Consider the following 14718-nt stretch of genomic DNA (forward strand, 5'->3'; position numbering starts at 1 on the left):
TACAGGACAAATCCAACACTGAAACCAGGCAAGGAAACCCATGCTGTAGAAGGCATTTGTCTGTTGCTTCCTAGGCATCTTTCTCTTTCCTCTTTCAAATATCTTTAAATTTCCCCTCTGTAGTTTGGGAGTGACTGACCCCTACCCCCAGCTCTAGGGGTTGACCCTCCTTTGCTGAAGATTATCACCCTCCACAGTAATCATTTGAAGGATAGTCGTATGTACTAAGTCAGGCCAATAAGGAACACATTCAACTGCAGAATTAAAAGTATACTGAGATGTGGCTTCACAGCCACTAAGATGACTGTAATCAAAAAGATAATAACAAATGTTGACGACAATGTAGAGAAACTGGAACTCTCATTCACTGCTGGTAGAAATTTAAAATGGTACCATTGCTTCAGAAAACAATCTGGCAGTTCCTCAAAAGGTTAAAGATAAAGTTACCATGCAACCCAGCAAATCCACCCTAGTTATGTATACCCAAGAGAAATGAAAACATATGACCATATGAAAGTTTGCCCATAGTGACATTATTTATCAACTTTTTGGGAGTGGGGGGTTACAGGTGGCTGGTTTAGGGATCCAAACCCTTGACCTTGGTGTTATCAGCACCATGCTCTCCCAAGTGAGCTAACCTGCCAGTCTGTGGCAATATTTGTAACAGCCAAAAAGTGGAAACAACCCAATTGTCCATCAACTGATGAATGGGTAAACAAAATGTGGTATATCCATACAATGGAATATTATTTGGCAATAAAAAGTAATGAAGTCCTGATGCATGCTACAACATGTATGAATCTTGAACATATTATGGTAAGAGAAAGAAGATAGACACAAAAGGTCACATACTGTATAATTCCATTTATAAGCAAGGTCCAGAATAGACAATCTATAGAGACAGGAAGTAGATCTGTGGTTGCCAGGACTGATAACAAGTACAGGGTTTCTTTTGGGGAAGACGAAAAAGTTCTGAAATTAGATCATGGTGTTGATTGTACAACTCTGTAAATATACTAAGAACCTGCTGGGAGTGCTCCTTGATCCTGTGGTGCCCCATGGTGTGGCCTCGCTTTCTTCTGGTCCCGGGCAGCCAGGGCCTAGAGGGCAGTCGAGGCAGGCAGCAGCTGGGCAGCAACAGAATGCTGGCTATCAAGGTATTTAGCCTAATAGGCAACTGAGCAATTTCCACCTTGCTCTGTGTACAAGCACACAGAAGTGTTGTGAATAAAGAGTGGGGACTATGCTGTCCCAAGTTATGTCAATTGGCGTGACTATTCCTTGCCTAATGTAGCCAATGTCAAGCACCTGTCTGCTAGCCGGGTCTTAAAAGAGAAGGAGAAGGCCTCCTGGAGCAACCTCTTCATGGGTGAAAAAGTTGAGTCATGCCGCTTTCAGTTCAACGAGAACTTTGCTGAAATGAACGGGGGCACGAACAAGCAGAAGACGGTTATGGGCACTGCTGTGCTCTTCATTGGCATCATGGCTCTGGTTCTGATCGAGGAGAAGCGCTATGTGTATGGCCCTATCCTGCACACCTTTTTTTCGTTTTGGCAGCTGGCAGGTTTGGGGATCTGAACCCTTGACCTTGGTGTTATAACACTGCACTCTAACCAACTGAGCTAACTGGCCAGCCCTCCCACACACTTTTGATGAAGAGTGGGTGGCCATGCAGAACCAGAGAATGCTCCATATGAAGGTCAGCCCCACCCAGGGCTTCTCTGCCAAGTGTGGTTATGACAAAAAGGAGTGGAAGAAATAAGAGACCACCATTTTGTGTGAACCTTACCTTGTTCTGTCACCTCATACCATTCAGCATATTTACTGGAAGCCTGTTATATCAGACAGAACCAATGCTTATAAATGACCAGTTTACATGAAAAGAAAAAAGAAAAAAGTGCTGTTGACTGCATCATTTTGACTTTTTGGCCGGGGAGCAGCTGGCAAGTGGGGGATCCAAACCCATAACCTTGGCTGTGCTCTAATCAACTGAGCCATTTTCACTTAAATTGAGTGATTGGCCACAGTGTTGTCAAGAGATTTCAACAGGCAGATTCAGGACCAGATTCGGCCAGCAGATATGTTTGGGCCTACAATTCAATTTTTTTGTTTAAATTTTGAATTGGTTGCCAATATTTAAAAGTAGGATATTTCACAAACAAATCTGGATTTCTAACTCTTCTTGAAAAAATTAAATGGAATATCTTGCAGCAGTGGGCTGGCACTATCTAGCAACAACTAGCTAAAGGCAAGTATCGCTGCCCTTTAGAAAAGATACAATGCTCCTGATCGTTAGAGCCACCAGCACACACTACCTAGTTGATGTTACCTGCCTGGCCTTAGTGGGCTTTAAGAGTTTGCAAATCCTACTAACATATGCCAATGTTCTCCACCTAGGAGGCACATCTGAATCCCTTGTAGTGTTCTTTAAAATTAAGAAACTGGGCTCCACCCCAGACCTTCTAAATGAAAATCTCTGAGGTTGTTGAGCTGGAATCTGAATTTGTATATTTAAACATCAAAAGTGATACTGAGACGCCACCACAGATGAGAACTCTTGGAGAAGGGTAGACTCATCCATGTCCATTATTTATTTCAGGACAAACAATGACCTTTTCATCTGGAATGCTGGTTACTCATCATCACTAAAAAAACCCACTATTGACCAAATAGCATCCCTGGCCCATCCCAGAGAAAGGATCTGAGGGTGGAGCAGGGAGGGAGGTACTGAAACCAAGATTCCCCTGACCTCATCTATGTCTGAGTCAGACAGAGCCAAGGCCTGGTAACAAAAGACAGTCAAGCCCCCAGATCAGAAAGCGTACAATCCTTATCATGTTTGATGGAGGAGCAGCATCCACTTACTTCCTTAATGGGCCATTGCTTTTAATGTGAATGAATGGCTGGTATAGAATGAAACAGCCCAGAAGGAGCAGCATGCATCTGAGATGAGACAGAAGCACAAATCTATGCCTTGTTTAAAGATCACGCTACTAAGAATAGAAATTGAAACACATGCTCAAGCCGGTGCACACACATAGCCCTGAGGAAGGCCATGACGGAGCTGCAGGAATCCACAGCTTAGTGGAGGATGATCTGAGAATTACAGAGCCTTAAAGCAGCAAAGGTACCCTGAGATGATTCCCTCTAAATCTCTCCTTTTACAGGTGGGCAAGCAAAGGCCCAGAAAGAGAAGGTCAGTCCCCAACATCACCTGGAGACAGAGCAGAAACGCAACTGGAACTCAGATTCTGTCCCCTGGCTTGAGGTCCATCTCAATATAGCACACTGCCTTAGGAACCCAAGAGCCCAGAAGGCTGAGTATGGTGAAAGTCAGACTGCCCTTCTTAGGCATGGCTGCCAGGAAGAACCAAGCGAAGGTATCCACCATAGCATTTTTGAAATAATGAAAAACTGAAAACTACCTAAATATCCAACAACAGGGACTTGGTTAAATAAATGATGCTACAGTCGTAGTATGGAACACTATGTGGCCATTAAAAATAATTTACTTATATAGGAAAATGAGAAGGGTAGGTGCTATGATCTGAATATTTGTGTCCCCCCAAAATTCATATGTTGAAACCTAATCCCCAGTGTAATTGTATTAAAAGTTAGGGCCTTTAGGAAGTAATTAGCTCATGAGGGTGCTGCCCTCATGAATGGGATTAGTGCCCTTATAAAAGAGGCTTGAGGTAGCTTGATTGTCTCTTCTGCTATGTGAGGACAAGTAAAAGGCACCATCTCTGAAGCCAGGAGCCCCTCCAGTCAGCAAACCTGCTGGCACCTTGATCTTGGACTTCCCAGACTCCAGAACTGTGAGAAATAAATTTCTTTTGTTTATAAATTACCCAGTCTAAGATACTTTGTTATAGCAGACTGAACAGATAATATAGTAAGATACAAAACAGTATATACAGTATATTTACAATTGTAAAGAAAGAAGGATACACAGATAAAATAGATAAGATACTGTTTATTAGCACCATGAACCTGGCACTATGCTAATCGCTTAAAACATTATCCAATTTAATCCACAAATCAACCATCTGAAGTGGGTTCTACTATTATTTGTATTTTACAAAAAAGCAGCAGGACAGAGATGTCCTATGGCTGGTAAATGACTGAGTGCGTATTTGTTTTTTTGTTTGTTCCGTTGGTTGGTTTTATGGCGGCTGGCCAGTACAGGGATCTGAACCCATGACCTTGGTGTTACAAGGCTAGAGTGCATATTCGAACTCCACAGCTCTCATACTTAACCACTATGTGTAGATTAAAAACAAAAAAGACTGACAGGATATTCAGTTATCCTAGATAGTGAGATCATAGGTGAGTTTTATTTTCTACTTTTTGTTTTTCTTTCTTCCTTCCTTCCTTCCTTTCTTTTTTAAAAGTAATTCCCCATTCTCTTCTACCCCCAGCCCTTGAAAACCTCATATCTACTGTCTCTATGAATTTTTATATTCTAGACATTTCATATAAGTGGAATCATATAATGCCCTTTTATATCTTCTTTAGAGAAATGTCTATTCAAGTCCTTTGCCTATTTTTTAATACATTTTTTTGTCTTTTTGTTATTGAAATGTAGGAGTTCTTTATATATTCTAGGTATAGACCCTTATCAGATGTGTGATTGGTAAACACGTCTTCCATTCTGTGGCTTGCCTTCTCGTTCCTCAGTAGTGTTCTTTGATGCACATGTTTTTAATTTTAACGAAATCCAATATCTTTTTTTGTTGTTTTGGCAGCTGGCCTGTACAAGGATCCAAACCCTTGACCCTGATGTTATCAGCACCACACTCTCCCAAGTGAGCCACCAGCCAGTCCCAGTATCTTTTTTTATTAAGAAAAAATATAAAATTATGTTTATGAACAATTTTTAATGTTATGGGCAAAGCAGGAGCCCAAGTTGTGCAGATATAATCTATGTAAAAATAAGTGACAGATAATCTGCAAGGGAGAATTAACTATTCCAGGAAGACTGAGAATGAGGGACGATATATAAAAAATACTTATGTCACCCTCCATCACTCATTTTGAACTGTGATGGCTGCTTTGTCTGTTTCTTCCCTGCAGCAGCTTTCCAAAGAGAGGCACACCTACTGCTCCAAGGGGACTGAGCCCTTAAATTGAGCTCCCTGTAGCACCCAGGCCAGTTTTCAGAGCTCCAAACAGGTCTTTCTTTTATCCACACCCCTTACCAGGACAGTGACTATGGCTGTTTTAAAGATTTGTGAGGAACTCAGAAAAGACCAAAAGAGTGGAAGGGAGGAGAGGGGAGTCCTTTCTTCCTTCACATGACAGGATAAGATATTTGGAGCTTTCAGAACAGAAGGGCACAACTTCAAGAGCAGCCAGGTAAATTTATGTAGACAGCTGACAGAACCTGACAATAAGGCAAGGTAGACAGCTCTTCAGAAGCTTTTTAAAATGCAGTGGTTTCTAGGCCCCATTCCTGCCCCACAGAATTACACTGTTTCAGGGGAGAACTGAAAGGAAATGCTTTGTGATTGCAATCTTCCCTCCTGTGCCCCATGGGGCCAGGGATACTTCTGTCTCCCGCAGGTGCAACACCCGTGGTTTGGTGAGAACAAACAGGTTTTTCTTCACCAGAGCACTCAGGATCCCCGGAGAGAGTGTGTGAGCTACAGCGTCCTAGAATGTCAGACGGGGAAGGGGACTGAGAGATCTTCCACTCCACCCCTCCTATATTAGTCAGTGTTGGGGCTTTAGGGAGCCCACTAAATAACGGCTCTCTTCTCCCTGAAGTTCTGAACCAATTGAGAAATAGGACACAGAAAACCAACAGATATGAATCAAAATGTCAGCTTTATTACTGATACAAGCTAGACCGGAGGACATGGTTTAGGTGTGAGGCCAAATGGGCTTGCCCACACTGTTCCCAGAATAAACTTACCACCCAGTTACAGGCAGGGCTGGAAACACTGCAGGCCTCATCTTTTGGGGATCTTCCTCTGTAAAACTTGTGGCACATATGAGACTACCTCAAAAAGTTCATGGAACAATAGATAACACTAATTTTTTTACAGATTTTTTTACTGTTTATTGGGGGGGCAGCTGCCTAGTAAGAGGATCCAAACCTTTGACCTTGGTGTTATCAGGAACATGGTCTCCCAAGTGAGCTAACCAGCCAGCCCCCTCTACAAACTTTGTAAAGCACCCTCCTAGAGGAACAGAACAACTGTCCCCTTCGGTGGGGCTGGCTCCCAAAGAGAAGAAAGGGAGGAGTTAAACTGAGCATGCTCAGATCATTCTTCCAACTCACTAATCAGATGATTCACACCTTCTTGGGGAAGAATGAGTAAATGGTGGAGAGAAAGAAAAGGAACCCTACTCTAATGATACTCAAATTTCAGTGGGCATCAGAATCACCTGGTGGGCTTATTACAACACAGATTGCTGAGCTCCCCTCTCAGAACCCTGACTCAGTAGCTCTGGGGTATGGCCTGATAAACTGTGTTTTTTAACCAGTTTCCTGCTGTTACTGCTGATCTAGGGATCACACTTTGAGAACCACTGCTCGAAGAGTATCTCTTCACTAGGAAGAATAAATGTTCCCCATGACAGCCATGACTTGATTGGTTGCTGGTGACAAACCAACTGACACTGAAATAAAAAAAGAGAATTTCCTGTTCGTGTAACTAAATGACACGTCAGTGTAAATTCAAGCATGACTACACTCAGAGACTCAAGTGATGTCTTCAGGACTCTTTCACTCTCTCTATTTCTCAGCTCTGTTTGTTCTATGTGGCCCCAGTTCTAGGCAGGGTTTCCCCTGGTGTCAACAAGATGGCTCCACGTATATTCTTTCCCCCGAGCTGGTGTTTCTCAAACCTCAGCATGAATCAGAACCACCTGGAGGGCTTGTTAAAACATAGATTGTTGGGCCCCACTTCTGGAGTTTCTGATTCAGTAGGTCTGGGGTAACACCCTAGAAATGGCATTTCCAACAAATTCCCAGGTGAAAATATTGTTGCTGCTGGTGTGGGACCACATTTTGAAAATGACTGCTCAAAGCAGTTTCTGAAGAAAAACAAAGGGAGATTCTCTCTCCTAACTGTTCCTAACATACCTTTGAAAAAAATTCTGAAATTGAGTCTCGTTGGTTCGAATTGGTTGGATGTGAGCTGCATGCCCATCCCTGAGCCAATAACAGTGATGTTCTTAGTGGCCAGGCTTGAGTCATAAATTTCCCTAAGTACTCCAGAGGTACCTGGAGATGCAGGTAGGGTTAACCTCACAAGAGCTATCTGGACTGAAAATAGGCAAGGGTTAAGGGCTATCAGAAGAATGGCAAATGGCTGCAGGGGAAGCACAAACAATACTTGTTCTCTACCCTTTGTCTCATGAATTAAGAATCAAAAGGTTAAGTGGCCACTCTGTTTTATCCCATTTAGAAGATAGAAATTTTTTCAAAGGGCAGCTTGGCACAGTAGAGAGAGTGAATGGGTTTTAAAACAAGAAAACTTGACACCAAATCCTATCTGCACCACTCACTGGTTTAGGCCAGATCAGTAAACCTCTGAAGTATTTAGCTCCTCTCTTTAGTGTTTTAAAATGAAAATAACAATAACACCTACTCACAGGGTGGGATGTGTGATGATTTACTAGAACTTGTAAGAATGCTTTATTAGGAAAATATTAGATAGCTGTGAATTTTAAATTATTTTACAAGTTTATGTGAATTATAATATATATGAAAATTAAAACTACATAGACACGCTGTTTTTTGTTTAATAAGTACTATTTTTCCTCTACAAAATTGGCAAGATCAAATATGTATTTGATAACATTATTGAGTGAAAGTCTAGGGAAAGGGACACTTCGATTCATTGCTGGTTGAGCCCAACCCATATTCTAAGGCCTCTTAACATACTCAGTGGCCCAATGCCCCTTAGAATTTTATTTCTTTTCCTGAGGGTTTTTTCTGAACTGCAGAAGTCCATTCTGGCTGCCAGCAGGCTAGGCCAGGGAATTATCCCATCTCATGCCCCCAACCTCCAGGGCAGCTTTCAGCTAATGACACTTGGGAATTGCAGCTCCCTCACCTCTTATTAGAAAAATCCAGAAGTGAGTATTTTACACCATTTCTCATAATTTCCCAGTGGGATTAAGCTCCAGTCACTCACTGTTGTAGCTGGCTTAATAACCATCCCTTTAATAGCTGCCTTCCCTTCTCTATAGCACCTGCCCTGCCCCCAGCTTTCTGGTAGTCCCTGCACTTCCCAAGTATACTACTTGCACTAGAATCATTGTCACAGAGGTATGCTTATGGAGCCCCAACCAAGAGATAAACACTTTTTGGGAGTGGGTAACGTCTAGCAACATCACAAATTCACATGTCCTTTGTCCTAGCAAATCTAATTCTAATAACTTCAACAAGTACATTCACACACATGGGAAATAACATATATAAGGCTGTTCACTGAAGCACTTTTTGTGATAGTAAGATAAGAGACTGACATATATTAAATGTCCATTAATAGGGAGCTGGTCAAATAAGGCAAAGTTCATTGATACAAGGAGATACTATGCAGCAAAAAAGAAAAATAAAAAAAAAGGAATTCCTTATAACTAACTTGGAATAATCTTCAAGATTTATTTAAATGAAAAAAAAAAAAAAAAAAACACAGGATACCAAACGGCATGTATAATACAGTACCACTTGTGTAAAAAGGAGGGAGCACATATAAACGTGTATCTATAATCATATAGATTGCATAAGGATCATATGTAATCTATATAGATTATTGTTGTAATCATATAGAGTAATTCTAGAAGGATAAAGAAGCAACTGGGAGACTTTTTATATAAACTCTTTGGTGCCTTTTGATTTTATTTTTGTTTTTTTGGTGCCTTTTGAATTTTGAAGCACGTGAGTATATTACCTATTCAGAAAAATTAATTAAAACATCTTTAAAATAAATGTGGGAAAAGAATTTTATATTCAGAAAGATATTTTAAGAGATATTTTTTATTAAGATATTATTATGTAATATTTTATCTTAAGAAAGATATTTTGAGTCATTTCAGAAACATTTATTTTTATAAAATTAGATGTAATTGTCATTGTAAGTAACCAGAAATACTACAAACTAAAAAATTACATATTGTAATATGTCCAAAAAATATATACCAACGGCCATCTAGAGCTTTAAAACATACAACAATGTGTTAATTAACCAGAGAGGGAGAAAGAATAAAAGACGGGAAGTTTGTTGAAAAGTCCAAAGTCACACTTCGGGACTTGGAAGCTCTCATTACAAATAACATCTCCTCTGTCCTTTGAACCTCTTATGAGGTGGGTGCTTTATAGGCACATTCTCTTGTGTGTACTACAAACATACCAGGGCACTTCAAAAAGTTCATGGAAAAATAGAAATGAAAGATAATGCAGGGCCGAGCCCGTGGCGCACTTGGGAGAGTGCGGCGCTGGGAGCGCGGCGACACTCCCGCCGTGGGTTCGGATCCTATATAGGACTGGCCGGTGCACTCACTGGCTGAGTGCCGGTCACAAAAAAAAAAAAAAAAAAAGATAATGCAAACCTTTCCATGAACTTTTTTTGTGGAGTGGGGCGTGGCTGGCTACTACAGGGATTTGAACCCTTAACTTTGGTGTTATAACACTGCCATGAACTTTTGGAAGTACCCTTATATTATCATTCAAACATTCAAATTTTGTAAGTGAGGAGACTAAGACTCTGGGAGCTCAGGGTACTGGTTAAAGGTCACATAAATAGAATGTGAATTTGGTCTGAGGTTTATCTGACCTCAAGACAAGATTTATGCCAACTTTCCCTCAGTGCTACCTATTAAAGATGCAGACCTTGATAAGAGCATTGAATAAGGGCTCATATCCTAAGGTCCAGGCCTGAAGCTACCCTAGTGAGCTGGCAGGAAAGCCATTTGATCTTTGGCTCCTCTGCACAGATTTTCATGCATAACCCAGAGCTCAGGGACCAGCAAGAGAGTTCTTGGTTCTTTGTTAGTTTGTTTTTTATGGGAATCTGAACCCGTGACCCTGGAGATATAAGGTTGCACTCTAGCCAACTGAGCTAACCAGCCAGTCTTTTTCTTCCTTTTTTTTTTTTTTTTTTTTTTGTTTTGCTTTAAGAGAGTTCTTCTTGGTCCATACCTTTCTGTGACTGGAGCATGCCAGCACCTGGGGCCATACTACAGGGCAGGAATCCATCAACACTGATTTGGAAAATGTTTTTTTGACAAATGTTTAGTAAACACCTTTTATGTGCACTAAGCTGAAAGTTCAGGAAGATACAAATCATTTTGCTTTTGCAGTCCCAAACATAGAAGTTTCACAGAAAATATTTGTAGAGTGAATAAATGAACTAACCATTGGCACCATAGTGTGAAGTAGTGTGGGAAGTCCAAGGAAGTAAAATACACAGTCCCAGGATACAACTCAGTCAAGGAGACAATACAAAAATACTGCAATACCTAGGTAAGAGTAGAAGACAGGCTATAAATAAGGCCTTAGCAACAAGTGAAGTCTGAGCTACAGATTAAAGGTGGGAAATAGGCTGGAATGATGGGAAGATGACATCTGGATAGGCAGAGATAAAGAGGAAGGCATTCTAGGGAAGAGAGTTTCTAATGGAGATGTAGTATAAGCCCAATATCTTGATGCAGGGGTAAGTATTACAAGATTTGGAATTAGACAGCACCAGGGTTCGAATCCCAGATCTACCCTTTATTGATGGACACAGTTATTGAACCTCTCTGACAAGGATAATATCTTAAAAGGCCATTGTGAAAATTAAGCAAATTAATTATATTGAGGGCCTAGCCCAGTGCCTCACTCATAGTAGGATTTCGATGAATGTTTCTACACTTCTGATGCACCGAACCCAAAACTCCTCACCCCAACAGCGGCAACAGGCAACACTGGAGAAAGGGTGCTGACTGGAGCACTGGGAGAGATTTGTGGGACTAAGCTCCAAGAAGTAGACGGGGACTAGAGGTATTATGGAATGGAAGAATGGGGCTTCAGAGACAGGCTGAGATGTTTGGACTATACAGCCTCCACTGGTAGTCATTTTAGATGACTGGTCTTCAGGATCATGCCCTTCTTGCAATGCCTGCCTGAATCCAGACTGGAGCGAAGAAAAACTGTGGATAGGAGAGAGGAAATGTATTTGCCTCCATACCCCTGAAGTCCCCCAGACCTAAAACCAACTGGAGAATGATGGGGAATTGGGATCCTCAAATGATACATGGGGCCTCTACAGATCCATGGGACAGGCTGAAACCGGTTGGGGGCAGCAGGGCAGAGGGAGTTACTTCATTGCTGTCCCTGATGTCACCTCGCCTCTGTCAGTCAGTCCCACAGCCTCAGTGGTCACCACCCCAAGCTCCAGGCCTGAGACACAGAGACCTCTCTTCTCCAGATCTCGGTGCCCCCCCACCCCTGGCTTCTTGCTCTTTGGTTCTTCACTTCTCTTTGTTTCTGTTTCAGTCTCTACTTCAGCTTTTCTGTCTCTGTTTTAGCTGTTCTCTCTCACTTTGTTTTTATCTCAATTGTCTGAGGTTCTTTCTCCATTTTACTCACATTTCTCTCAATAACAGTCCTGGCTCCCTGGAAATTTTTCTTTGCACTGCTAAAACCCAACACAAAGCAAAACAAGCAAACAAAACCCAAAATACACTCAGAGGCCTGCTTATTCACAAAATCATATGAATCTAAAGGCCAGTATAATAATTTAGATTCATACCATATACAAAAATATATCTCAGATATATGAAAGATAGAAGAGTTAAATATATAAAAGCCAAATCACAGAAAAACTGGCAGGAAACTGAGTTCACTGTTTATCAGATCTTTGGAGGAATGATAGCTTTCAAAGCATTGCAAAAAAAGAAATCACAAAGAAAAAGATAAACAGATTATTACATAAAAATGTGAAGCTTCTATAGAAAGAAAAGTAACAAGACAAAAAGGAAAAGAAAAATGGACTAGGAAAAATAATTGCAGTAAGCATTCGAAGAATGAATATCTAAATTATATAAAGTTCATGTCACAAAAAGAAAAACTAAAGCTTGAATAAACATATCTCCCATAAGTTGAAATATAACTACAGTATAAGTCAACATAAGGAAAAATGTTTAGCTACTTATTTTCAAGCATGTGCAAATTAAAATATTAATTGGGGGCCAACTCATGGCTCACTCAGGAGAGTGTGGTGCTAATAACACCAAGGCCGTGGGTTCGGATCCCATATAGGGATGGCCGGTTAGCTCACTGGGTGAGCATGGCGCTGACAACACCAAGTCAAGGGTTAAGATCCCCTTACTGGTCATCTTTAAACTAAACTAAAATTAAATTAAATTAAATTAAATTAATAAATAAAATAAAATAAAATATTAATTGGAACTATTTCCCTAACATTATACTAGCAAAAATTAAAACACTGATAATACCCAATGCTTCTGGTTAGGTAAATTTACACAATACTTTTGGAACATTATTTGGCAATAATTAGCTAGAAACTTTAAACTATTTGGACCTTTGTTCCTTAATTCCATTCCAAGGGATTTATTCTAAGGCAGCAGATTTTATTTTTTTTATTTAATTTAATTTAATTTTTTCTTTTAAAAGATGATCTACAAGGGGATCTTAACCCTTGACTTGGTGTTGACACGCTCTCCCAAGTGATCTAACCAGCCTACATAGGGATCCGAACACCTGGCCGTGGTGTTATCAGCATCACACTCTCTAAGGCAGCAGATTTTAAACTATTCTTCTTGCAGTCCTAGAAGTGCTGCAGAATTGTCTGTGGAACTGTTAGGGAGGGTTTATGATAACCAGAGTTCAGGGCTATAAGCAAGAGAAACTAACCCTGACATCTTATGCAAAAAGGCAATGCAGTGGGAAAACTCAGAGGTTCACAGAATCAATGGGAAGCTGTAGAACCAGGTTCTGAAAACAGGCAAGAAACAAGAGAATTCCAGAGGGCTAGGCAACTGGAACAACACCACACATCACAAAGCAAGCACAGTTAGGTGCATGTAGCACTGCTGCTGAGAGGAAAATGACTCCAATCACCCCCACACTGTCATATGCTCATGATTCAAAGACATGGGAAAGGGGCTGGCTGGTTAGCTCATTGGTTAGAGCGCAATGTTATAACACCAAGGCCTAGGGTTTGGATCCCTATACAGGCCAGCTGCCAAAAATAAATAAATAAATAACCCAAAACATCAACAACAAAAACATAGGAAACAATGTCTGATTGACGGAACCTAAATCACATGGGAATGACTTCCCAACTCTACACACATATGGAGAACCTCCAAACAGAAGACTTGGGTACTAATTGCAAGATGATACTGATGCTGGACAGCTGAAAAGCAGGAAATATCTATCTACCACTTGGTGACATTTAGGGGTGCTGACTATATAAAGCTCTAAGTCCCTTGCCCTGACTTCAGGCAGAGCAACCCCACTTTCATCAGTTTTTCCAAATAGGCTTCCAGGCAAGACCGTGTTTTGAAGGAAGGTTTCTGCAGCTTCAGCACATTTGAGCAGCCCTTGTGACAGCACCAGGAAGGCTGGTTTAATACACATTACCAACTCTTTTCTTTCTTTCTGCTTCCCAAGAAAGAAGCTGAAAAGACATTGTTTTTGTAGCCTCCTTTACAGGTAGGGGTGACTATGTAACACAATTCTTGTCAAGTGAGCCATAAGTCTATGTCTACTAGGGGTGATTTGGGGATGATAAAAAGAAAAAGGCACACCTGACTGGCATTATCTCTTCCTCTTTTCTGCCTTGAATGCTGACATCATGACTGGAACTTCAGCAGTAATTCTGAGAACATAAGTCTGAGAAAAAGGCCAAGAGAACAGAAGCCGATGGCCATCCACTTCTGAATGTCTTGTCATATGAGAAAAATAACTCCTTATTTAAAAGGCCATTTAGAGAAGTTTTTTGTTCCTTGCAGCTAAAAGCATTACTTATTGGTACACTCCTAAGAGAAAAATCCAAAAGAAGTAAAAATATATATTGATAAGTTGTTTGTTACAGACTTTTCCAAATTGGTAAAAAAATAAATAAATAAAAATGAAAAAGAACTAAATCTAAATATGTAAGGAGATTGATTAAATAAATCATAGTCAATCCACTGGATGAACTATTATGCCTATTTTAAGCTGGATAATTATAAAGTCTTTACATGCTTACGGCATAATAATTAAAACAGTGATATACGTAATTGTATCTGTGTTATTGTACTATACGTAAAAACCCAACTGCCTGTAGTGGTCACATTCATCTTTCAAGTAGCCCTAAACAACCATGTCCTGTGTGATGTGGCCCTATGACCTCTCCCCATCCAACATACACACACAGTTGATTGGCTCGGGTGGGCAACTGATCCAGGGTAGCCAACATCCTTTAAGATGATTTACTGCAAAACTCTCAGCTGAAACAGGGGCAAATTGAGCCAATAGGTTTCTCATCCTTTGGAATCTGGTTTGGGGAATGCCAGGAGAAGTAGGCCAATCACATCAGGAGCTGAAGCTTAAAGAATTCATGGATCATGTGGCAAAGCAGAGGCTGTGAGGGGATGTGGACACACATGTTATAAGGAACCAGAAAATGCTAGGCTGAGAAAATATACAGTCTACTCACATGAGGAAGTCAGCCAGGTGAATGTAGAGAAAGAGGTAGACGCAGGAAGAAG

At 40.7% G+C, this 14718-nt stretch overlaps 1 pseudogene; it reads left to right on the top strand.

Moving 5' to 3' along the window:
* Positions 1-1142: 1142 nt before the first annotated feature.
* LOC134377317 (cytochrome c oxidase subunit 4 isoform 1, mitochondrial-like) lies at positions 1143-1762 on the top strand (annotated as a pseudogene).
* Positions 1763-14718: the final 12956 nt, after the last annotated feature.

Source organism: Cynocephalus volans, chromosome 4 (assembly GCF_027409185.1).
Source record: "Cynocephalus volans isolate mCynVol1 chromosome 4, mCynVol1.pri, whole genome shotgun sequence".
NCBI classification, from domain to species: Eukaryota; Metazoa; Chordata; class Mammalia; order Dermoptera; family Cynocephalidae; genus Cynocephalus; species Cynocephalus volans.